The sequence below is a fragment of the Mustela nivalis genome, assembly GCF_964662115.1.
Source record: "Mustela nivalis genome assembly, chromosome: 16".
NCBI classification, from domain to species: domain Eukaryota; kingdom Metazoa; phylum Chordata; class Mammalia; order Carnivora; family Mustelidae; genus Mustela; species Mustela nivalis.
In genome coordinates this window covers 12,707,509-12,733,154 of record NC_139035.1, presented here as the reverse complement: position 1 = coordinate 12,733,154, position 25,646 = coordinate 12,707,509, and the positions used below count along the sequence as shown (strand labels likewise).

The 25,646-nt window shown below is 52.9% G+C and overlaps 1 protein-coding gene, 2 long non-coding RNA genes and 2 pseudogenes across 6 annotated transcripts in view; 1 reads left to right on the top strand and 4 right to left on the bottom strand.

Annotated features, from left to right (window-relative positions):
• Positions 1-25,646, top strand: part of PACC1 (proton activated chloride channel 1) — a 442,395-nt gene that overhangs the window by 194,893 nt on the left and 221,856 nt on the right. The gene's annotated exons all lie outside the window — the stretch shown is intronic.
• Positions 1,447-3,483, bottom strand: LOC309850446. The gene is made up of 2 exons (XR_014304241.1): positions 3,379-3,483; positions 1,447-2,520 (listed from the first exon to the last, which is right to left on the bottom strand). It is a non-coding gene; the product is annotated as an uncharacterized lncRNA (long non-coding RNA).
• Positions 6,707-8,486, bottom strand: LOC309849326 (Golgi-associated RAB2 interactor protein 4 pseudogene; annotated as a pseudogene). The gene has a single exon. The product of its transcript is annotated as a Golgi-associated RAB2 interactor protein 4 pseudogene (transcript).
• On the bottom strand, positions 13,662-15,697 carry LOC309849682. The gene is made up of 2 exons (XR_014303836.1): positions 15,593-15,697; positions 13,662-14,735 (listed from the first exon to the last, which is right to left on the bottom strand). It is a non-coding gene; the product is annotated as an uncharacterized lncRNA (long non-coding RNA).
• On the bottom strand, positions 18,856-20,633 carry LOC309849636 (Golgi-associated RAB2 interactor protein 4 pseudogene; annotated as a pseudogene). Its single transcript has one exon. The product of its transcript is annotated as a Golgi-associated RAB2 interactor protein 4 pseudogene (transcript).

Genomic DNA, 25,646 nt, shown 5'->3' with positions numbered 1-25,646 from the left:
GAAAGGAGCCCTTGTGTCTGGGTCCAGTCAGTCGGTTGGAGGGGGTCTGGTTGCCCTAAGCCTGAGTTGGTCCATCCACAAGACCCCCTGTCCATCTCTGAAGGCTGGGTCCCGGGCCAGGGCTGGGACGGACCTCTCTGATTTTGCCCCTTGGCCAAGAGGCCGAAATGTCCTCGTGAAGTTGAGGGAGTGGACGAGAAACAGAAACAAATGGCTTTAGTTCCAGGAAGTCAGAAATGGAAGGAAAAGTTGTAGATCTGCTTTGAGACCCACTGTGGACTAGGCTTTTGCTGTGCTGGCCAGAACTCTGCAGCTGACCTTGGGAAAGCCCTTCTCCTCTCTAGGCCTCAACTTCCTCATATGTAAAGTACATCTGGGATTAGTCAAGATCCTTCTGGGTCTGACATGCTGTGTGGTTCTAGCTGTCCCAGTACTGTCTCTCTTTGCCGGGGGTCAATGAGCCTGAAGGCATGTGGCGAGGGATAGGGAGAAGGGGACCGAGAGTCGTCCGGTGCGGGTTCTTGTGAGTTTAATTCACTGAAAGGGGGAGGACAAGAAAGGGGTAAGAAAATGAAGTAAAACGAAGGAAGAACCTAAGAGGGGAGTTGAGGAGGGGGAAGGTAGGAAACCTGGAGGTGGCACAATGACCTCAGGGCTCCTCAGGTACATCCTGGCCTGGCGGACATTGTTAGAAGGGGAGGTGAGGGAGTGGCAAGTCTTGTTTTCCAAAGAAGGCCACAATACCATCGCCGCCCCCACGGGCTTCTGCAATGTGGTCTTGTCATTGCCCTGTGAAGAAGGAAAAGTTCATTTTCTCTCCCCTAAAACTGGGGTTGTCCTTCTGACTCACTTGTAGCCAGTAGAATGTGGCAGCAGTTCCGTTGGGTGCCTTCTGAGGCTCAGGGAGAAGCAGCTTCCACTTGGCTATCTTGAGATATTTGCTCTGAGGGAAGCCAATCTGACTTCCCGTGAGCACCATGAGGAAGGCCGCGTGTAGGCATTCCTGTGGAGAACCCCACCTTATCGCCATCTCCCTCAAGGCACCAGACTCGTGAGTGAAGATTGGACTCGCCAGCCCTGACTGCTGGTTCACTTCACTTGCTACCATGAGGAGCAGAAGAAACCGCTCCCAGTGGAGCCCTGCCCAAATTCTTGATGTAGAGCAATCTACGAGATATCATTTTTTAGGTCACAAAGTTTTGGGGGGGTTTGTTATAAAGCAAAAGGATGGCAGGAGAGGCTTATAAAAATACAAGCTTCCTTAAAACGAGAAACCCTTAAACATGTATGAACGAGACTTTTAAGAGCTCAGAGATGTGTGAGATTTCAAAACAATTGGGAGGCCAACTTCTCACGTTGCCTGTCCAGGACATTACCACAAAGTTACCATTTTCTATAGGTCACCGTACTATGTTTTTTTAAAAAGTGTGTTTTTATGGGACAAAGGGGACAAAAGGCACCCATCCCAGCAGATCGGTTAGAAGGAAAGAGGTGAGAAGCAGCACATGTTGGCGAGGATGGGAAACAGCAGAGCGCCCACGCATGCCTGGTGGGAGCGCAAAGTAATGGGACAGTCACTGTGGAATTAGCATCTGGGACTGAACATATGTGTGTATTCAGTTCCGTTTCTATATGTCTGACAGAAATGTATGTATATTTTTACCCAAAGTTCTGCATATAAATGTTCATAGCAGCACTATTCTTATTAGCCCCAAAGTGGAAGTAACTCGAACACCCACCAAAGGCTGAATGAATCAGTAAATTGTCGAATATGAAATATATCTGTAATGAAATATAGCTGTGAGAAGGAATAGTTGCCACAAAAATCATGGACAAACCTCATGACTCTGCTGTTGAGGGAGAGAAACCGGAGTCAAAGAATACATACAACGTGCTTCCATTTACCTAAAGTGGAAAAAGAAGCAAAATGGGTCTCCGATGTCAGAGGTTAGGGTAATGGTTCCCCCGGGTGGTAGAGAACCTGGGAGGGGCTTCTCGTATGATGTTCTATCTCCAGCTCAAATGTGAACAACAGGAGCAAGGGCATGCTCTCGAAGCAAAGGATAGTTCTTGAAATAACTCATTTAACTTTCTAAAAGGTTTTATGAAAAACTTTAATTAATTTTTAAAATTAAATGAAATGTAATAAACAGGAGGCTTTTAATTTCTCCTTCTTTAATCTCCTGTAAATTGCGTATGGCAAGGTGCTGGGGCCGTGACTATGTCCGTGGGAGAAAGAAACCGGGCCGACGTGGTCAGCAGCCACAGAAACTGGGGGAAAGAGGCCAGCCCTCCAAGGAAGGTGCTTCTCCGAGGCTCCTCGAGGCCAACTGTATTGTGTGCACGCAAGGGCATTTCTAGAAAGATCTTTCCCAAGCTTGTGCAGGTCACGGCACATGCAGAAAACGGCAACATTGGAATGGCATACTGGCGTATCACATGGGGCTCCCGGCAGCCAAAGCCAACTGGCTGGGTCCTCCGGGTGCCCCCAAGCTGAGTGGTATCATTTCCTCAGCACACCTGTGGGAAAACACCCACTCACAGAGTGTGGGAAAACATGAACTCCCGTAACACATTGTAAGTTCTCTTGCTCTTCTGCTCCAGGAAATTCCAGCTCTATGTGCCCTTCATTTCTGGATTACAGGTCCCATTTGCAGTAACGTAGATCACGGGGCCCAGGGGTTTATGTAGCATTCCTGGTCTCTGCTTTATGCCGCGGTCTCATTTCCCCTTCCAGCCTCATTTCCCAACACACCCTCACCCCCTTCCCGCTACCCTCCCCCACCCTATCCCCTAAACACACGATATCCTGGGCGCGCTGTTCTTGTCTGTCATCTAGAAACATCGCCCAAGACCCCCAAGCTCCCAGGTCCTCCTCTTTCTCCATCATCTCTCTGCTCAGACCTTCCCTTCTCTACGATGCCTCTTTCTATACGCTACCCAAGGCCACCGCCGCACTTTGATTTGCGTTCCTGGTAGGTGTGTGTATACATGAATTATCTTGCCCATAGTAGGAGCTCTCAACAACTGTTTCTCGAATGACTTCTAGGCTGCAGAGAGACCGTGACACTAATTCCACCCTACCCCTGTTCTGGATGGTCACTCATTATCCCCTTGAGTCGGAACCCCCACGTTCCTAGGGTACCCGTCTTGTGGCCACTCCACACTCTGCCATTGCCCTGCCCTGGGAGCCATGCAGCCTGGTTGAGAGACATTACGCACCCATCCCCTCAACTCTGGGATTGACATTAGGCTAATGGTGATGTGACAAAGGGAGGGGGGGACTGCCCCTTAGCCTCAGTGCTGGCTCCCACCATTCAAGCAATAGCCGGTAGTACCAGGATGTGGCCACAAGGGGCTCTACTGGGTGACTCTTACCTGTACAGTGGAGGAGGGTTTGTGGGAATCCATCTTGCCCAGATGCACAAGGAACAGCTCAAGGAGCTGTCGCCTCCTGTCCAGTTCCCTTTGGCTGCCTTATCCTGATGCTTTACCCCCTTAGCCACCGAGAAGCTCTTTTCTATCTTAAAGACATTCCTCCTTGCGGGGAAGGGCACTTCCCCTTTGGTCTGTTCTCCCTCCTCTAGAGGAGTGCTGAACCTATGCCACGAGCTCCCTGTCCCGCCAGGCAGGCTGTGGGATGGAAAATTGTCCTGTGCCATCTTTTCAACACCTCCTGACTCTGCCCCCTTCTGTTTCCCCAACGCCACCCAGGATTAGGTTTCTTCATCTCTGGCCAGGATTAATACAATCCTGGCTTCCTGGAGGATCGCTGGTCTCCAGACAGCCCCCTGGCCACCAGCTGTGCACCCTGGCTTTCAACGGCTCCCCAAGGCCCAGACATTCACACAGCACCCCAGGTGCCCGAAGATCCAGCAGCCTGATTCTCCAGCCTCACGTCCCTCTTCTCCCCTTGGGCTCCAACCAGCAGTACTGAAATGCCTGTAATTGCTCAACACAAGTGATATTTCAAGGTTTTGTACTTTGCACACATTCTTTTCTGTGACCTGCGCCTCCCCATGCTGTGCCCTAGCTCCCCATACTTCCTCCGCCTGGCAGAGCCCTAGTCGCCCTTAAATCTGCTGATTCCTCTGTGAACCCTTCCCCAACCTCAGACTCCTTCCCATGCCCAGGAACCCCTCCTCGGAATGGATCCTGTGCCCTGAATGCACGTCTCTCCTTGTATCTGCCACTTAGAGTTGGGATGACTCCTCAAGCCTGTCCTGTTTTCCCCATCGACGCCACAGCTCCCCGCGGGAGGCCGAGCTAGCACTCAGTGGGTGATACGTGGGAGGTGTTGCCTCACCCCTCTCTGAACCATCGCCTCCACCTTGAGCAAGTCCTTTCAATGCTCTGACCTCCCCTTTGCTGATCTGCCAAACGGAGACCTGGGACAATCAGATGAACTTTAAATCATGAATGAACTCTAAGGGGCTCAGTGCTGTTCAACAGCCAAATGCTATGCAGATGTCTTTATTCCACACTCACATTTACCTGCACTTGCCTGTGTGGAAATCAGAGGGTCAAAGGAATGGGAAGTGCTCTTTTTGTAACTTCGCTGCCTTGAGTCCAGGGAAAAGCTGCTTACGAGTCAACTATTAATTCTCTCTCCCCATAGCAACGAGTCTTCTCTGAAGCTCTGGGTTAATGATTCTTCTTCTTCTTCTTTTTTTTTTTTTTTCTCCTAAAGATTTTATTTATTTATTTGACAGAGGGAGAGAGGTCACAAGTAGGCAGAGAGGCAGGCGGAGAGAGAGGAGGAAGCAGGCTCCCTGCCTAGCAGAGAGCCCGATGCGGGTCTCGATCCCAGGACCCTGGGATCATGACCTGAGTTGAAGGCAGAGGCTTTAACCCACTGAGCCACCTAGGCACCCCTGGGTTAATGATTCTGAGGTTGTTTTCCTCGCGGGGCCAAACCGTATCTAATCTTTGGCATGGTGTATTCTTTAAGAATAACTTGACTCGCTCCAATAATTCTCCATTCTGGGGTTGTGAACCTTGCTCGGCCCGAGGAAACGGTGACTGTGTGGGGGTCCCTGGCTCTGTTCCTTCCTCCTCCGTGCCCCCACCCCATGGCCACGGCCACCTTCCCTTCACAAAGAGGAGAGACTCCTCTCCTCTCCTCCCCCACTGAAGGGCCAAGCACGGATGCTGGGACCTAACAGATTATCTCCCTCACGTGAAGTTTAAGGATTTGTTTTCTGAACTCTGAAGGGGAGACTTGGTAAGGGCAAACCCCTTTAAATTGTTTCTCCGTGCCCAAGTTTAGTTAGTGGAGGTGGGAGAAACGGATTGTAGGGAGATTCCCGACTGGCCCCTGGAACCCCAGGCTGTTTATGGCTGCAGTGCAGGTCACACAGAGGCTGGGGATGGAAGTCTGGGAGCCAGACACCGCTCACGGGTGGTCTGGGCACTCTTGAGAGAAGACCAGCTGACGGCCGGGAACTCACCGAAATTCAAAAACCAGCTCGCAGAGGCCCACTACCAAGAGTCCCCCAGCTCGATCCCTCCCTCCCCTTAATCTAGCACATTTGGTGCAGAGTTTGGGAACACAGTGGTGGAAATGCTTTGCATAAAGGAGTGGGTCACTGTTCTGCAAAGGTTCCACTGTGCCGTAGGAACAAGTTCACTTTTCAGTGCTCCTCTGTGTAGGTCACTGTTCTGCAAAGGTTCCACTGTGCCGTAGGAACAAGTTCACTTTTCAGTGCTCCTCTGTGTAAAATAGAGATTACATGTACCGTCGGTAATTTATGCCAAGAACCCAGAACCCAATTTAAAGAGACCAGACCTTCCAGACAGAAGACAAACACTTTTGTGCGTACATAAGAGTGAAAACGTAAGGGAAGGTGTTGGTATGTCTGGAGCAGAAATTTCATCATAACCGCCCCGGCATTTCGCGGACCATTCAGACTGCAGAGATCTGATGGCCCAACAGAACATTTCCAACAGCACTGAAAGCCCGGTCTTCGCCTCATGATCTTGTCTTGCCTTTTCACACTGTCCTGAATTTTGCGTGTACTGTTCCCTTGTGTTTTGTCCCACATGTACTTTTAAAATGTTTTACCACATGTACTTTCGATTTTTGTTTTGGAACTATTCTGCAGGTGGAATAGGTGACAGCCACAGAATCGGTGTTTATGCTAGGCCGGGGTATGCAGCTAGGCCGGGGTATGCAGCTGTACACTATCTCTGTCACATCCCACTCTATTGTCAGTGGTGCTGATAGTAATTTGGGCTGCTTGCAGTGTTTTGCTACTTTTTGCTATAAACGTTCTCAGTGCCTTAGCAAGTTCTTTCCTTGGTGTATATACCCTGGGTATAGACAGGTTCTCAGTCTAGCTGAGAATATTGCCAGCACAGGCTGCTGTTCCCCTCTGCTGGCAGATGCTGGCAGATCCCCAAAGATGAGGAGTCCCCCCCCCCATTCTTTCTTTGTCCCTGTTCTTTGTCTATGGACCCTCAGGGGTTAGGAACATTCATTGAACTAGAGAAATGGGGGAGGTGGAGCTTTCTGGGCCATAGTATACTTTCAACTGTGGCCCGGAGAAACAAGCCAGACAGGCCTTGAGGCAGGATGCTTTGGCTCTGAGCATGGGTGTGAGGTGGGGGCGGTCCTCGACTGGACCCTTGGGTCTTAGGTGGCAGCCCCCCTGTGAGGTCACCACTGGGCTGCAGGACCTAGAAATTCAAACACAATGCAGCATGCCATTTTTAAAAAATTTTTTTATTTTATTTTTTGTAATGTCTCCTGGGAGAGGTCCCCCAGCTGCCCAATATCTGGGCCTAGGAAGTTCCATCCCTCCATGACCTCCGATGTCCGGCTCCCTGCGCTCTCCAAGCCCTGGCTGCTCGCCGCCGCCTGGGCGATGGCCTCCACACCACACCGCTCGTGTCCGCAGTCTTCTCCCCCATGGGCACGTCTCTGCGGTGTGGGGAGGCCGCGCGCCTCAGGCAGTGAGGCTGAGTCTCAGGTTCCTCAGGAACCTGCGGATCCTGCCCAGCATCTTGGTGCCTGAGCCCGAGCTGCCGCCGGAGAGGCTCCGCCCCGACTTGTGGGAGGTCCCGGAGTCCTCGGCGCTGGGGGCGTGGCTGATGCCTTCGTCGGGGGCGCGCCTGGCGCGCGCCGGGCTGCTGCGGCCCTTGTCCTCCTTGTGCTCCCGCGCGGCTCTGTGGCTGCCTAAGGAGCGGCTGGAGTCCGCCGGGGCGATCTTGTGCCCCGGGGCCATGTGGCGGCTGTCGGCGGCCCTGCGGTGGCGGGAAGTGCGGGGGTCTCGCTCCTCCTCCCGGCGCGTGCGGGGCGGCCTTCCCGCCGGCTCCCCACTGCCCGCCGAGCTCGGCGCGTCCCAGAGGAGCTGGCCTTCCGACGCGTCCCGAGCGGCTTCTCCCGCAGGCTTGGCGGCAGCTCCGGGCCCGGCGAACGCCAGGCATCTGCCGGCCTCCCCCGCTGCGAACTCTGCTGCTGTCCCTGCCGCCGCCACTGCCGCAGCTGCCGCGGCCTCCCCGGCGGCCGCCGCCTCGGACGTGGCCCCTGCTGCCGACTCCCTGGAGAGCCCCGGGCAGTTGGGGGCAGCGAAGGTGGGCACGCTGTTGGGTTTGGGGGGGTCCTGAACAGTCTCTTCCCCGCCAGCAAAAGCTGCAGAGGTGGCCCCGGCCACCTCCGAGCCCTCGTGGAGGCTCCGGATACTAACCTGGTCCTGATCCATTATTTGGACATCTGCGCCTGCTGCGTTCCTGCCGTCGTCGTCCTCCAGCAGAGGCATGTCCAGCATGTCCTCTGCTCGAGCGGCGTGGGTTCTGCTGTGAGTGGGCACCGGCGGCGGCCTCAGTACCTGGATAATGCTCTCCCAGTAGGGGAAGAGATCTTCCTGTGCATCCAGTGGGGGGCTCAGCCGCAGGTAGCAGGAGCGGCCGGTGGCGAATTTGAGGCGAAGCATTTGTTTTTCCCGGTCGTGAACAGAAAGCCTCACAAACTTCAAGGGAAGGAGCCTGGTGAGCTCCAGGGTGGTGGAAGCCTTGCGGCCTTTTCCCTTGGTGGCCTGGCCCTGGTCGGAGTACTGTTCACAGCCGGTGGCCGGGCGGGCCAGCAGCAGGACATCTGGGAGCGGGAGGCTGGGGCTGGTGGATGCGATGCCCACGGTCATCATTCGGACTCGGTTGTGCACGTCGACGACTTCCCCTCTTTTGGTGACCTGCACAAAGTCGCTTTCGAGCATGGGTGCGTATTTAAATAGGTCATATTCTCCCTTACGCAGTTGTCGCTGGAGTTTCCCCATGGCGGTGTTGAACATGCCCACCCTGGAGGCGCTGTGGGCGGTGTGATAAGGCGTCAGAGACTCCATGTTTTTGAGTTGGTAGCACAATCGGGCTGGGCCGGCGAGGGGTGGGCGTTGGTCTGGGGGCCGGTCCCTGGAGCTCCTCCTCCTCCTCGACCTCTGTTGGGTTGGCAGAGCGGGCAGCCCCCCTCCTGCTGCACGCGGCTGGCTCTCCTGCTGCAGGCGGCTGGCTCTGTGGCAGGGGTCCCAAATCCACCCCGCGCCCCACAGGCCACAGGCCACAGGCCACAGGCCCCCGCTTTGTCTCAGAACCTCCCAGAGACAGGGGTCAGGGTGGGGGGGATCTGAGGGTGACCGAGGGGATGCTGGTGGGTGCTGGGGTTTTAATCTAAAAAAGAGAAGAACTTGCAGTTTGTAGTGTGAAGTACAAACTGAAGTCTTGGTGAGAGACTAAGCACTCTCTCAGCCTGCACCCCTGAGCGGCCCTATTTATACTCTGCTGCCCTCTGTGACCTGTCACGCTGTCACATACCCCTTAGTGACACCCCCTCAGGGCAGGGCCATCATCCTCCCCCCAAATGTCCCATTGCCCCCACAGAGGACAGGCCCACCCTGCCAGGGACCCAGGCAGGTATCCAAATAAAAATGTCCTCAAATGGAACAATTTTGTGTGGGGAATTTTTTTTTCCCCTCCTCCAAATTCGGAAGATTTAGCAACTGGACAAAATCCATAGGAATTACTATAAGATGATGGGTTGGCAGAGTGTGCAGCCCCCCTCCTGCGGCTCTCGGCTGGCTCTGTGGCAGGGGTCCCACATGGATGGAGGAGGCACCATCCATCTCTATGCCCTTGCAGGGTATATGGCATATGCTTGAACCATTTGAGCTCTTGGTTTCGTTTTATCCAAGAACCCAGAATTGGCAGTCTTGACCCTTAACCTGTTCCTTCATAAGATTGCAGTAGACATGGCTGCTAGCAGCCATTAAGAGCCATTAATGATGACATTAAAAACGGCCTCCCTGTGGGGCTCATGGGTGGCTCAGTGGGTTAAAGCCTCTGCCTTCAGCTCAGGTCATGATTCCCAGAGTCCTGGGACCAGCCCCACCTCGGGCTCTCTGCTCCAAAGGAAGCCTGCTTTCCCCTATCTCTCTGACTGTCTCTCTGCCTACCTGTGATCTCTGTCTGACAAATAAATAAAATCATTAAAAAAAACAAAAAAAAAATAAAACACAAAAGGCCTCCCCTAGGCGCCAGGCCGTGTTCTCCGCATACGACCATGAGAATCCCATCAGGTTTGGTACGGTTCCCACTGCCCCGTTTTATGAAGAGAGTGAGGGGACATCATCAGCCTAACTTCACAGAACTAATGGTCGTAGAGGCCATGTTCACGGGCAGGTCTAGCGGATCCTAAAGCCTTGTTGGGAACCACCATAGTACTTCGCTCCACAAAGCTTGGGCCAGCCACAGGTTTTAAACCAGACTGATTGAAGACCTTTCTGCGGCACTGTCGGAAGTTGCATGACTCCCTGCGTGTGTATGTGTTATGGAGAGAACCTAAGACGCTACTTCAGACAGCGGCTGGGCAGAATTGGGGATTAAATGTTACAGGGGGGCATCTTGGTTCCTCCCCTCGCTTATGCTTCCACAAGCAGCCCATCTGTGGAAACCTGGTTATTGTCTCCTAAGACCACCGCCTCCCACCCAGGTTTTCGTCCCTTCCCCTCCAGTGAAATGAAGCGGGGGTGGCGGGCGGAGTGCTGAGATGTCATCTGCGATTCCAAGAGCTTGCCAAGCAGCCTCCCTGGGCAACAGGAGTGCTTTGGAAGCAGCAACACCTGTGGGGAGCAAGTACCCTTGAGCTTCCTGCCTTACTGCCCCTCCCACACAGCTAGCCGCAGAGTATGTGATTTCCAAACTGTTGCTTGAACGTTCCAGAAGGATTTTCTGCTCCCAAGTCTCGTATCTCCCGGTTTGAGGGTTTGCCCGAAATCCGACATCTGGGATTCATTCCTTGAAAATCAAGGTCTTTCTGTTAAAACGCACACACGTGTTCATCCGCAGGTGAAAGGACAAATGAAAGGTGGTCTAGCCATACAGTGGGATGTTATTCAGCTGTAAAAAGAAAATGAGGTACTGCACCGTGCTACAACAGGGATGAATCCTGAAAATAGGATGCTAAGTACAGGAAGCCAGAGGCAAAACGGCCACATACTGTGTGATTTCATTGAGACGAAATGTTCCAGAAGAGGCAAATCCATAGCTATATCAGAGGCTGACTGGAGGGAGGGGAGTGTAGGGAGCGACTGCTTAATGAACAGGACCGGGATTTCCTTTGTGGGGATGACAATTCTGGAACTAGATAGTGGGGTGGTCTCACAGCATTGTGAACGTACTGAGTTTCACTCTCTCTACAATGGGTACGATGGTAAACTTGATGTTGTAGTTTCTCTCTCTCTTCCACAATGCACATATCCATTCCTGCTTGGAACCCTTTAGAAAGGCCAGTGGCGTGACTCAGCTTTCCGTTTCCTCATCTATAAAATGGGGTAAGAGCTGCCGTGAGGATTCAACGAGATCACGCACGTGAAGTGTTGAGCGTATCGTGGAGCTCCATAAATCGTAGCTGTTGTAATCATTCGTCCTCCGCTGGCCCTTCAAGCGTCGGTGCAGCTTCCTTCCTGAGAGCAGTTTTTGAGAAGACAAACTGAGACGCTTCTGGGGTCAGAGCTACTATGAGAACACAGAAGGATGCTCAATGGGCAAAACTGGCTTCTTCTGAGTCCCGGCTTCAGGCAGATCCGTGAACACACAGAGAAACTGAGCACAACCAGAGTCGGGGATGCAGCGAGAGGAAAGGCTTAATATGGGTTTGGGTTTCAAGGGTTTGTTCCAAGCCCATGGGGAGAAAGTGGGATAAAGATGGAAAATAGCATTTTAGCTCTTGGCAGAAAGTGCAAGTTTTAATTCCAGAGTCCCCTGGGGCCAGAACCCTTTAGAACGCTCGATTCGGAAAGAGGTGTCAGGCCAGATGTCAGGGAGAGGCAAGGGGACAAGGGTGAGGTCAGGAGAGAGGCTGGACTCTTCCAGGCCCTGCAGTGTGACGGCACCACCCCAGCAGGAGGCGGCCGCATGGAAGGACACTGGCTAAGCCCGTGTCTGATTCTGGCGGAGGCCCCATCCAAATAATTCTCCCGGATCCGCCCAACCTTCCCTCTCCGTCGCATGTGAAACAAGATGAACCAAACAACTTGATGGTAAATACATAGTCATCTTTTTTTAGTCAAGTATCAAAACACAAACGTGGCCGCAGAAAATTAAGCTGCTTTTAATGCACTTGGTAAAAGGAGCTTTCAGTTCCAATAACCATATGCAGTGTTATTTTTTGGATCAATTTTTTTGGCCATGGCCCCCACCCACTTCCTTCCCCTCCAATTCATTGTCGGTGGCAGCTGAGAAAAAGGGTCTTGAGTTTTCCTAACAGCTGATTGATTGGTGGCACCTACACCTACAACCAGAGGGTAAATGTGAGAAATTCCACACACACACACACACACACACCACCCCCCCCCCGACCCCTTCGAGAAACTAGATTATCTCCTGAAAGTGGGGGTAAACAGGTGCTATCACCAAGTGGATGTTTAGAGATTGGCCAGTGTCCCTGATGTGCAAGCAAAGCAGCAAAATCAGGACACTGGTGTCGCAGGGGTTAGCTTGAACCGTGCAGGAGTTCAGAGGAGCAAGCTCCCATTCATGTGCACAGGAGTCTGAACCTGGAATGAAGCTACTCTCTCTCCGAAGAGAGATGTTAGTGGCAGAGCACCCCATTTCTATTTCTAGCCTGGTACGGATACCTTTGTGTGCAGGCAAAGAGCAAGGGCGCCTTGGTTGAACTGGTTGCCACTTGCTGGTCAAGTTTAGAGGGTTCTTGGATTTCAACATCAGAAAGGAGCCCTTGTGTCTGGGTCCAGTCAGTCGGTTGGAGGGGGTCTGGTTGCCCTAAGCCTGAGTTGGTCCATCCACAAGACCCCCTGTCCATCTCTGAAGGCTGGGTCCCGGGCCAGGGCTGGGACGGACCTCTCTGATTTTGCCCCTTGGCCAAGAGGCCGAAATGTCCTCGTGAAGTTGAGGGAGTGGACGAGAAACAGAAACAAATGGCTTTAGTTCCAGGAAGTCAGAAATGGAAGGAAAAGTTGTAGATCTGCTTTGAGACCCACTGTGGACTAGGCTTTTGCTGTGCTGGCCAGAACTCTGCAGCTGACCTTGGGAAAGCCCTTCTCCTCTCTAGGCCTCAACTTCCTCATATGTAAAGTACATCTGGGATTAGTCAAGATCCTTCTGGGTCTGACATGCTGTGTGGTTCTAGCTGTCCCAGTACTGTCTCTCTTTGCCGGGGGTCAATGAGCCTGAAGGCATGTGGCGAGGGATAGGGAGAAGGGGACCGAGAGTCGTCCGGTGCGGGTTCTTGTGAGTTTAATTCACTGAAAGGGGGAGGACAAGAAAGGGGTAAGAAAATGAAGTAAAACGAAGGAAGAACCTAAGAGGGGAGTTGAGGAGGGGGAAGGTAGGAAACCTGGAGGTGGCACAATGACCTCAGGGCTCCTCAGGTACATCCTGGCCTGGCGGACATTGTTAGAAGGGGAGGTGAGGGAGTGGCAAGTCTTGTTTTCCAAAGAAGGCCACAATACCATCGCCGCCCCCACGGGCTTCTGCAATGTGGTCTTGTCATTGCCCTGTGAAGAAGGAAAAGTTCATTTTCTCTCCCCTAAAACTGGGGTTGTCCTTCTGACTCACTTGTAGCCAGTAGAATGTGGCAGCAGTTCCGTTGGGTGCCTTCTGAGGCTCAGGGAGAAGCAGCTTCCACTTGGCTATCTTGAGATATTTGCTCTGAGGGAAGCCAATCTGACTTCCCGTGAGCACCATGAGGAAGGCCGCGTGTAGGCATTCCTGTGGAGAACCCCACCTTATCGCCATCTCCCTCAAGGCACCAGACTCGTGAGTGAAGATTGGACTCGCCAGCCCTGACTGCTGGTTCACTTCACTTGCTACCATGAGGAGCAGAAGAAACCGCTCCCAGTGGAGCCCTGCCCAAATTCTTGATGTAGAGCAATCTACGAGATATCATTTTTTAGGTCACAAAGTTTTGGGGGGGTTTGTTATAAAGCAAAAGGATGGCAGGAGAGGCTTATAAAAATACAAGCTTCCTTAAAACGAGAAACCCTTAAACATGTATGAACGAGACTTTTAAGAGCTCAGAGATGTGTGAGATTTCAAAACAATTGGGAGGCCAACTTCTCACGTTGCCTGTCCAGGACATTACCACAAAGTTACCATTTTCTATAGGTCACCGTACTATGTTTTTTTAAAAAGTGTGTTTTTATGGGACAAAGGGGACAAAAGGCACCCATCCCAGCAGATCGGTTAGAAGGAAAGAGGTGAGAAGCAGCACATGTTGGCGAGGATGGGAAACAGCAGAGCGCCCACGCATGCCTGGTGGGAGCGCAAAGTAATGGGACAGTCACTGTGGAATTAGCATCTGGGACTGAACATATGTGTGTATTCAGTTCCGTTTCTATATGTCTGACAGAAATGTATGTATATTTTTACCCAAAGTTCTGCATATAAATGTTCATAGCAGCACTATTCTTATTAGCCCCAAAGTGGAAGTAACTCGAACACCCACCAAAGGCTGAATGAATCAGTAAATTGTCGAATATGAAATATATCTGTAATGAAATATAGCTGTGAGAAGGAATAGTTGCCACAAAAATCATGGACAAACCTCATGACTCTGCTGTTGAGGGAGAGAAACCGGAGTCAAAGAATACATACAACGTGCTTCCATTTACCTAAAGTGGAAAAAGAAGCAAAATGGGTCTCCGATGTCAGAGGTTAGGGTAATGGTTCCCCCGGGTGGTAGAGAACCTGGGAGGGGCTTCTCGTATGATGTTCTATCTCCAGCTCAAATGTGAACAACAGGAGCAAGGGCATGCTCTCGAAGCAAAGGATAGTTCTTGAAATAACTCATTTAACTTTCTAAAAGGTTTTATGAAAAACTTTAATTAATTTTTAAAATTAAATGAAATGTAATAAACAGGAGGCTTTTAATTTCTCCTTCTTTAATCTCCTGTAAATTGCGTATGGCAAGGTGCTGGGGCCGTGACTATGTCCGTGGGAGAAAGAAACCGGGCCGACGTGGTCAGCAGCCACAGAAACTGGGGGAAAGAGGCCAGCCCTCCAAGGAAGGTGCTTCTCCGAGGCTCCTCGAGGCCAACTGTATTGTGTGCACGCAAGGGCATTTCTAGAAAGATCTTTCCCAAGCTTGTGCAGGTCACGGCACATGCAGAAAACGGCAACATTGGAATGGCATACTGGCGTATCACATGGGGCTCCCGGCAGCCAAAGCCAACTGGCTGGGTCCTCCGGGTGCCCCCAAGCTGAGTGGTATCATTTCCTCAGCACACCTGTGGGAAAACACCCACTCACAGAGTGTGGGAAAACATGAACTCCCGTAACACATTGTAAGTTCTCTTGCTCTTCTGCTCCAGGAAATTCCAGCTCTATGTGCCCTTCATTTCTGGATTACAGGTCCCATTTGCAGTAACGTAGATCACGGGGCCCAGGGGTTTATGTAGCATTCCTGGTCTCTGCTTTATGCCGCGGTCTCATTTCCCCTTCCAGCCTCATTTCCCAACACACCCTCACCCCCTTCCCGCTACCCTCCCCCACCCTATCCCGTAAACACACGATATCCTGGGCGCGCTGTTCTTGTCTGTCATCTAGAAACATCGCCCAAGACCCCCAAGCTCCCAGGTCCTCCTCTTTCTCCATCATCTCTCTGCTCAGACCTTCCCTTCTCTACGATGCCTCTTTCTATACGCTACCCAAGGCCACCGCCGCACTTTGATTTGCGTTCCTGGTAGGTGTGTGTATACATGAATTATCTTGCCCATAGTAGGAGCTCTCAACAACTGTTTCTCGAATGACTTCTAGGCTGCAGAGAGACCGTGACACTAATTCCACCCTACCCCTGTTCTGGATGGTCACTCATTATCCCCTTGAGTCGGAACCCCCACGTTCCTAGGGTACCCGTCTTGTGGCCACTCCACCTCTGCCATTGCCCTGCCCTGGGAGCCATGCAGCCTGGTTGAGAGACATTACGCACCCATCCCCTCAACTCTGGGATTGACATTAGGCTAATGGTGATGTGACAAAGGGAGGGGGGGACTGCCCCTTAGCCTCAGTGCTGGCTCCCACCATTCAAGCAATAGCCCGTAGTACCAGGATGTGGCCACAAGGGGCTCTACTGGGTGACTCTTACCTGTACAGTGGAGGAGGGTTTGTGGGAATCCATCTTGCCCAGATGCACAAGGAACAGCTCAAGGAGCTGTCGCCTCCTGTCCAGTTCCCTTTGGCTGCCTTATCCTGATGCTTTACCCCCTTAGCCACCTAGAAGCTCTTTTGTATCTTAAAGACATTCCTCCTTGTGGGGAAGGGCACTTCCCCTTTGGTCTGTTCTCTCTCCTCTAGAGGAGTGCTGAACCTATGCCACGAGCTCCCTGTCCCGCCAGGCAGGCTGTGGGATGGAAAATTGTCCTGTGCCATCTTTTCAACACCTCCTGACTCTGCCCCCTTCTGTTTCCCCAACGCCACCCAGGATTAGGTTTCTTCATCTCTGGCCAGGATTAATACAATCCTGGCTTCCTGGAGGATCGCTGGTCTCCAGACAGCCCCCTGGCCACCAGCTGTGCACCCTGGCTTTCAACGGCTCCCCAAGGCCCAGACATTCACACAGCACCCCAGGTGCCCGAAGATCCAGCAGCCTGATTCTCCAGCCTCACGTCCCTCTTCTCCCCTTGGGCTCCAACCAGCAGTACTGAAATGCCTGTAATTGCTCAACACAAGTGATATTTCAAGGTTTTGTACTTTGCACACATTCTTTTCTGTGACCTGCGCCTCCCCATGCTGTGCCCTAGCTCCCCATACTTCCTCCGCCTGGCAGAGCCCTAGTTGCCCTTAAGTCTGCTGATTCCTCTGTGAACCCTTCCCCGACCTCAGACTCCTTCCCATGCCCAGGAACCCCTCCTCGGAATGGATCCTGTGCCCTGAATGCACGTCTCTCCTTGTATCTGCCACTTAGAGTTGGGATGACTCCTCAAGCCTGTCCTGTTTTCCCCATCGACGCCACAGCTCCCCGCGGGAGGCCGAGCTAGCACTCAGTGGGTGATACGTGGGAGGTGTTGCCTCACCCCTCTCTGAACCATCGCCTCCACCTTGAGCAAGTCCTTTCAATGCTCTGACCTCCCCTTTGCTGATCTGCCAAACGGAGACCTGGGACAATCAGATGAACTTTAAATCATGAATGAACTCTAAGGGGCTCAGTGCTGTTCAACAGCCAAATGCTATGCAGATGTCTTTATTCCACACTCACATTTACCTGCACTTGCCTGTGTGGAAATCAGAGGGTCAAAGGAATGGGAAGTGCTCTTTTTGTAACTTCGCTGCCTTGAGTCCAGGGAAAAGCTGCTTACGAGTCAACTATTAATTCTCTCTCCCCATAGCAACGAGTCTTCTCTGAAGCTCTGGGTTAATGATTCTTCTTCTTCTTCTTCTTTTTTTTTTTTCTCCTAAAGATTTTATTTATTTATTTGACAGAGGGAGAGAGGTCACAAGTAGGCAGAGAGGCAGGCGGAGAGAGAGGAGGAAGCAGGCTCCCTGCCTAGCAGAGAGCCCGATGCGGGTCTCGATCCCAGGACCCTGGGATCATGACCTGAGTTGAAGGCAGAGGCTTTAACCCACTGAGCCACCTAGGCACCCCTGGGTTAATGATTCTGAGGTTGTTTTCCTCGCGGGGCCAAACCGTATCTAATCTTTGGCATGGTGTATTCTTTAAGAATAACTTGACTCGCTCCAATAATTCTCCATTCTGGGGTTGTGAACCTTGCTCGGCCCGAGGAAACGGTGACTGTGTGGGGGTCCCTGGCTCCGTTCCTTCCTCCTCCGTGCCCCCACCCCATGGCCATGGCCACCTTCCCTTCACAAAGAGGAGAGACTCCTCTCCTCTCCTCCCCCACTGAAGGGCCAAGCACGGATGCTGGGACCTAACAGATTATCTCCCTCACGTGAAGTTTAAGGATTTGTTTTCTGAACTCTGAAGGGGAGACTTGGTAAGGGCAAACCCCTTTAAATTGTTTCTCCGTGCCCAAGTTTAGTTAGTGGAGGTGGGAGAAACGGATTGTAGGGAGATTCCCGACTGGCCCCTGGAACCCCAGGCTGTTTATGGCTGCAGTGCAGGTCACACAGAGGCTGGGGATGGAAGTCTGGGAGCCAGACACCGCTCACGGGTGGTCTGGGCACTCTTGAGAGAAGACCAGCTGACGGCCGGGAACTCACCGAAATTCAAAAACCAGCTCGCAGAGGCCCACTACCAAGAGTCCCCCAGCTCGATCCCTCCCTCCCCTTAATCTAGCACATTTGGTGCAGAGTTTGGGAACACAGTGGTGGAAATGCTTTGCATAAAGGAGTGGGTCACTGTTCTGCAAAGGTTCCACTGTGCCGTAGGAACAAGTTCACTTTTCAGTGCTCCTCTGTGTAAAACAGAGATTACATGTACCGTCGGTAATTTATGCCAAGAACCCAGAACCCAATTTAAAGAGACCAGACCTTCCAGACAGAAGACAAACACTTTTGTGCGTACATAAGAGTGAAAACGTAAGGGAAGGTGTTGGTATGTCTGGAGCAGAAATTTCATCATAACCGCCCCGGCATTTCGCGGACCATTCAGACTGCAGAGATCTGATGGCCCAACAGAACATTTCCAACAGCACTGAAAGCCCGGTCTTCGCCTCATGATCTTGTCTTGCCTTTTCACACTGTCCTGAATTTTGCGTGTACTGTTCCCTTGTGTTTTGTCCCACATGTACTTTTAAAATGTTTTACCACATGTACTTTCGATTTTTGTTTTGGAACTATTCTGCAGGTGGAATAGGTGACAGCCACAGAATCGGTGTTTATGCTAGGCCGGGGTATGCAGCTAGGCCGGGGTATGCAGCTGTACACTATCTCTGTCACATCCCACTCTATTGTCAGTGGTGCTGATAGTAATTTGGGCTGCTTGCAGTGTTTTGCTACTTTTTGCTATAAACGTTCTCAGTGCCTTAGCAAGTTCTTTCCTTGGTGTATATACCCTGGGTATAGACAGGTTCTCAGTCTAGCTGAGAATATTGCCAGCACAGGCTGCTGTTCCCCTCTGCTGGCAGATGCTGGCAGATCCCCAAAGATGAGGAGTCCCCCCCCCCCATTCTTTCTTTGTCCCTGTTCTTTGTCTATGGACCCTCAGGGGTTAGGAACATTCATTAAACTAGAGAAATGCGGGAGGTGGAGCTTTCTGGGCCATAGTATACTTTCAACTGTGGCCCGGAGAAACAAGCCAGACAGGCCTTGAGGCAGGATGCTTTGGCTCTGAGCATGGGTGTGAGGTGGGGGCGGTCCTCGACTGGACCCTTGGGTCTTAGGTGGCAGCCCCCCTGTGAGGTCACCACTGGGCTGCAGGACCTAGAAATTCAAACACAATGCAGCATGCCATTTTTTAAAAATTTTTTTATTTTATTTTTTGTAATGTCTCCTGGGAGAGGTCCCCCAGCTGCCCAATATCTGGGCCTAGGAAGTTCCATCCCTCCATGACCTCCGATGTCCGGCTCCCTGCGCTCTCCAAGCCCTGGCTGCTCGCCGCCGCCTGGGCGATGGCCTCCACACCACACCGCTCGTGTCCGCAGTCTTCTCCCCCATGGGCACGTCTCTGCGGTGTGGGGAGGCCGCGCGCCTCAGGCAGTGAGGCTGAGTCTCAGGTTCCTCAGGAACCTGCGGATCCTGCCCAGCATCTTGGTGCCTGAGCCCGAGCTGCCGCCGGAGAGGCTCCGCCCCGACTTGTGGGAGGTCCCGGAGTCCTCGGCGCTGGGGGCGTGGCTGATGCCTTCGTCGGGGGCGCGCCTGGCGCGCGCCGGGCTGCTGCGGCCCTTGTCCTCCTTGTGCTCCCGCGCGGCTCTGTGGCTGCCTAAGGAGCGGCTGGAGTCCGCCGGGGCGATCTTGTGCCCCGGGGCCATGTGGCGGCTGTCGGCGGCCCTGCGGTGGCGGGAAGTGCGGGGGTCTCGCTCCTCCTCCCGGCGCGTGCGGGGCGGCCTTCCCGCCGGCTCCCCACTGCCCGCCGAGCTCGGCGCGTCCCAGAGGAGCTGGCCTTCCGACGCGTCCCGAGCGGCTTCTCCCGCAGGCTTGGCGGCAGCTCCGGGCCCGGCGAACGCCAGGCATCTGCCGGCCTCCCCCGCTGCGAACTCTGCTGCTGTCCCTGCCGCCGCCACTGCCGCAGCTGCCGCGGCCTCCCCGGCGGCCGCCGCCTCGGACGTGGCCCCTGCTGCCGACTCCCTGGAGAGCCCCGGGCAGTTGGGGGCAGCGAAGGTGGGCACGCTGTTGGGTTTGGGGGGGTCCTGAACAGTCTCTTCCCCGCCAGCAAAAGCTGCAGAGGTGGCCCCGGCCACCTCCGAGCCCTCGTGGAGGCTCCGGATACTAACCTGGTCCTGATCCATTATTTGGACATCTGCGCCTGCTGCGTTCCTGCCGTCGTCGTCCTCCAGCAGAGGCATGTCCAGCATGTCCTCTGCTCGAGCGGCGTGGGTTCTGCTGTGAGTGGGCACCGGCGGCGGCCTCAGTACCTGGATAATGCTCTCCCAGTAGGGGAAGAGATCTTCCTGTGCATCCAGTGGGGGGCTCAGCCGCAGGTAGCAGGAGCGGCCGGTGGCGAATTTGAGGCGAAGCATTTGTTTTTCCCGGTCGTGAACAGAAAGCCTCACAAACTTCAAGGGAAGGAGCCTGGTGAGCTCCAGGGTGGTGGAAGCCTTGCGGCCTTTTCCCTTGGTGGCCTGGCCCTGGTCGGAGTACTGTTCACAGCCGGTGGCCGGGCGGGCCAGCAGCAGGACATCTGGGAGCGGGAGGCTGGGGCTGGTGGATGCGATGCCCACGGTCATCATTCGGACTCGGTTGTGCACGTCGACGACTTCCCCTCTTTTGGTGACCTGCACAAAGTCGCTTTCGAGCATGGGTGCGTATTTAAATAGGTCATATTCTCCCTTACGCAGTTGTCGCTGGAGTTTCCCCATGGTGGTGTTGAACATGCCCACCCTGGAGGCGCTGTGGGCGGTGTGATAAGGCGTCAGAGACTCCATGTTTTTGAGTTGGTAGCACAATCGGGCTGGGCCGGCGAGGGGTGGGCGTTGGTCTGGGGGCCGGTCCCTGGAGCTCCTCCTCCTCCTCGACCTCTGTTGGGTTGGCAGAGCGGGCAGCCCCCCTCCTGCTGCACGCGGCTGGCTCTCCTGCTGCAGGCGGCTGGCTCTGTGGCAGGGGTCCCAAATCCACCCCGCGCCCCACAGGCCACAGGCCACAGGCCACAGGCCCCCGCTTTGTCTCAGAACCTCCCAGAGACAGGGGTCAGGGTGGGGGGGATCTGAGGGTGACCGAGGGGATGCTGGTGGGTGCTGGGGTTTTAATCTAAAAACGAGAACTTGCAGTTTGTAGTGTGAAGTACAAACTGAAGTCTTGGTGAGAGACTAAGCACTCTCTCAGCCTGCACCCCTGAGCGGCCCTATTTATACTCTGCTGCCCTCTGTGACCTGTCATGCTGTCACATACCCCTTAGTGACACCCCCTCAGGGCAGGGCCATCATCCTCCCCCCAAATGTCCCATTGCCCCCACAGAGGACAGGCCCACCCTGCCAGGGACCCAGGCAGGTATCCAAATAAAAATGTCTTCAAATGGAACAATTTTGTGTGGGGAATTTTTTTTTCCCCTCCTCCAAATTCGGAAGATTTAGCAACTGGACAAAATCCATAGGAATTACTATAAGATGATGGGTTGGCAGAGTGTGCAGCCCCCCTCCTGCGGCTCTCGGCTGGCTCTGTGGCAGGGGTCCCACATGGATGGAGGAGGCACCATCCATCTCTATGCCCTTGCAGGGTATATGGCATATGCTTGAACCATTTGAGCTCTTGGTTTCGTTTTATCCAAGAACCCAGAATTGGCAGTCTTGACCCTTAACCTGTTCCTTCAGAAGATTGCAGTAGACATGGCTGCTAGCAGCCATTAAGAGCCATTAATGATGACATTAAAAACGGCCTCCCTGTGGGGCGCATGGGTGGCTCAGTGGGTTAAAGCCTCTGCCTTCAGCTCAGGTCATGATTCCCAGAGTCCTGGGACCAGCCCCACCTCGGGCTCTCTGCTCCAAAGGAAGCCTGCTTTCCCCTATCTCTCTGACTGTCTCTCTGCCTACCTGTGATCTCTGTCTGACAAATAAATAAAATCATTAAAAAAAAAAAAAAAAAAAAAAAAAAAACAAAATAAAACACAAAAGGCCTCCCCTAGGCGCCAGGCCGTGTTCTCCGCATACGACCATGAGAATCCCATCAGGTTTGGTACGGTTCCCACTGCCCCGTTTTATGAAGAGAGTGAGGGGACATCATCAGCCTAACTTCACAGAACTAATGGTCGTAGAGGCCATGTTCACGGGCAGGTCTAGCGGATCCTAAAGCCTTGTTGGGAACCACCATAGTACTTCGCTCCACAAAGCTTGGGCCAGCCACAGGTTTTAAACCAGACTGATTGAAGACCTTTCTGCGGCACTGTCGGAAGTTGCATGACTCCCTGTGTGTGTATGTGTTATGGAGAGAACCTAAGACGCTACTTCAGACAGCGGCTGGGCAGAATTGGGGATTAAATGTTACAGGGGGGCATCTTGGTTCCTCCCCTCGCTTATGCTTCCACAAGCAGCCCATCTGTGGAAACCTGGTTATTGTCTCCTAAGACCACCGCCTCCCACCCAGGTTTTCGTCCCTTCCCCTCCAGTGAAATGAAGCGGGGGTGGCGGGCGGAGTGCTGAGATGTCATCTGCGATTCCAAGAGCTTGCCAAGCAGCCTCCCTGGGCAACAGGAGTGCTTTGGAAGCAGCAACACCTGTGGGGAGCAAGTACCCTTGAGCTTCCTGCCTTACTGCCCCTCCCACACAGCTAGCCGCAGAGTATGTGATTTCCAAACTGTTGCTTGAACGTTCCAGAAGGATTTTCTGCTCCCAAGTCTCGTATCTCCCGGTTTGAGGGTTTGCCCGAAATCCGACATCTGGGATTCATTCCTTGAAAATCAAGGTCTTTCTGTTAAAACGCACACACGTGTTCATCCGCAGGTGAAAGGACAAATGAAAGGTGGTCTAGCCATACAGTGGGATGTTATTCAGCTGTAAAAAGAAAATGAGGTACTGCACCGTGCTACAACAGGGATGAATCCTGAAAATAGGATGCTAAGTACAGGAAGCCAGAGGCAAAACGGCCACATACTGTGTGATTTCATTGAGACGAAATGTTCCAGAAGAGGCAAATCCATAGCTATATCAGAGGCTGACTGGAGGGAGGGGAGTGTAGGGAGCGACTGCTTAATGAACAGGACCGGGATTTCCTTTGTGGGGATGACAATTCTGGAACTAGATAGTGGGGTGGTCTCACAGCATTGTGAACGTACTGAGTTTCACTCTCTCTACAATGGGTACGATGGTAAACTTGATGTTGTAGTTTCTCTCTCTCTTCCACAATGCACATATCCATTCCTGCTTGGAACCCTTTAGAAAGGCCAGTGGCGTGACTCAGCTTTCCGTTTCCTCATCTATAAAATGGGGTAAGAGCTGCCGTGAGGATTCAACGAGATCACGCACGTGAAGTGTTGAGCGTATCGTGGAGCTCCATAAATCGTAGCTGTTGTAATCATTCGTCCTCCGCTGGCCCTTCAAGCGTCGGTGCAGCTTCCTTCCTGAGAGCAGTTTTTGAGAAGACAAACTGAGACGCTTCTGGGGTCAGAGCTACTATGAGAACACAGAAGGATGCTCAATGGGCAAAACTGGCTTCTTCTGAGTCCCGGCTTCAGGCAGATCCGTGAACACACAGAGAAACTGAGCACAACCAGAGTAGGGGATGCAGCGAGAGGAAAGGCTTAATATGGGTTTGGGTTTCAAGGGTTTGTTCCAAGCCCATGGGGAGAAAGTGGGATAAAGATGGAAAATAGCATTTTAGCTCTTGGCAGAAAGTGCAAGTTTTAATTCCAGAGTCCCCTGGGGCCAGAACCCTTTAGAACGCTCGATTCGGAAAGAGGTGTCAGGCCAGATGTCAGGGAGAGGCAAGGGGACAAGGGTGAGGTCAGGAGAGAGGCTGGACTCTTCCAGGCCCTGCAGTGTGACGGCACCACCCCAGCAGGAGGCGGCCGCATGGAAGGACACTGGCTAAGCCCGTGTCTGATTCTGGCGGAGGCCCCATCCAAATAATTCTCCCGGATCCGCCCAACCTTCCCTCTCCGTCGCATGTGAAACAAGATGAACCAAACAACTTGATGGTAAATACATAGTCATCTTTTTTTAGTCAAGTATCAAAACACAAACGTGGCCGCAGAAAATTAAGCTGCTTTTAATGCACTTGGTAAAAGGAGCTTTCAGTTCCAATAACCATATGCAGTGTTATTTTTTGGATCAATTTTTTTGGCCATGGCCCCCACCCACTTCCTTCCCCTCCAATTCATTGTCGGTGGCAGCTGAGAAAAAGGGTCTTGAGTTTTCGTAACAGCTGATTGATTGGTGGCACCTACACCTACAACCAGAGGGTAAATGTGAGAAATTCCACACACACACACACACCACCCCCCCCCCCGACCCCTTCGAGAAACTAGATTATCTCCTGAAAGTGGGGGTAAACAGGTGCTATCACCAAGTGGATCTTTAGAGATTGGGCAGTGTCCCTGATGTGCAAGCAAAGCAGCAAAATCAGGACACTGGTGTCGCAGGGGTTAGCTTGAACCGTGCAGGAGTTCAGAGGAGCAAGCTCCCATTCATGTGCATAGGAGTCTGAACCTGGAATGAAGCTACTCTCTCTCCGAAGAGAGATGTTAGTGGCAGAGCACCCCATTTCTATTTCTAGCCTGGTACAGATACCTTTGTGTGCAGGCAAAGAGCTATGGTGCCTGGTTCTGTTCCAGACCTAAGGAATCCTATTCTTAAGATTCCAGAAAACTCGGCAGAGTACCTTTTTTTTTTTTTTAATTAGCACACCTAGCCCATCTAAAATGATTCTCTCCCTGTCTTCCTCCATTCTTTCCTTGTGTTTGAAACACATACAGCAGTCAGACACATATTTGGACATAATGGGTGTTGTCGAGTGACTACTTTCAGAAATGTCCTGCTGCAGAAGGTAGGGTGTTGAGCTTAACAAGGGGTCTACACTGTAGGCGTCTGTACATGCAAAGGGACCCAGTTGTGATATTTGGCAAATCAGATTTTATTTCAAAACTCTATGCTAACACCAAACAGTTGGTCAAAGGGATATACTTGGTTGGCGCTGTGTTCTGGGGTTTTTCAGTGAGAAACTGGGTATCAGAAGCCACCAACTGAGGAACATAATTTAAAGTCAACTATTTCACCCTGGGGCTTGTAAGAGCCTGGTTGGCCAGAGGGGGCCATTTTGTTGCAGTAAACTTAGATTGACCCTATGCAGTGAACTTAGATTGACCCTGCCCCTCCCAGAGGAACTTACTTGCAAAGCCTAGATACAAGGGCAGGTCAGGCCAGGTGAAGACATCCAATCAGTGGGGTGTGCATATATTTACTGAGGTGAGTTTAAATCCCATTGGCCACCTGTGTGTGCGCCCGGCTCAACAACCCCTCCCTATAAAAGTTTGTTTGGGAGGCTGAGGAGAGGGAACAATAGGGGACCTGCCAGAGCTGTCAGAGCTGCCAGAGCCACCAGAGCTGTCAGAGCCAGCAGAGCTGTATGTAAGAACTGAGCTGTCAGAGCCAACAGCTCTGTCAGAGCCGTGAGAGCCGCAGCGGCCTTAGCCGCCAGGGGCCTTGCTACCACCGAGCTGCAGTCCCCCCGAAAACAGCCTTGCCGTTCCCAGCGGCCTTGCTGCACCGAGCTGCGATTGGCCTTGCCACCCTGAGCCGCGAGGGGCCTTGTTGCTCTGAGCCGCAGCCCTGCCGCGAGGGACCTCGCTGGAGCGGTGTCATTCTGGGGAGCAGCCTCATCGGTGCGCGGCCTCGTCATCGTCCAGCGGCCTCGTCCGAAGCGGTCTAGCGGCCCCGTCCAGTGTGGTGGCCTCCTCTGGGGAGCAGCCTTGTCCCAGAGTGGCGTCATGGAGAGCAGAGTCTGTGTCATCGGGGTTGTTGTCCTCCTTGTCATCATCGCTGTCGTCGTCGCCTCTTCGCCGTCAGGAGTTGCCTCACCCAGGGAGCAGCCTCATCCAGAGTGGCCTCTTTTTGGGAGCAGCCCTGTCCGGGGAGCGGCCCTGTCAGGGGAGCAACCTC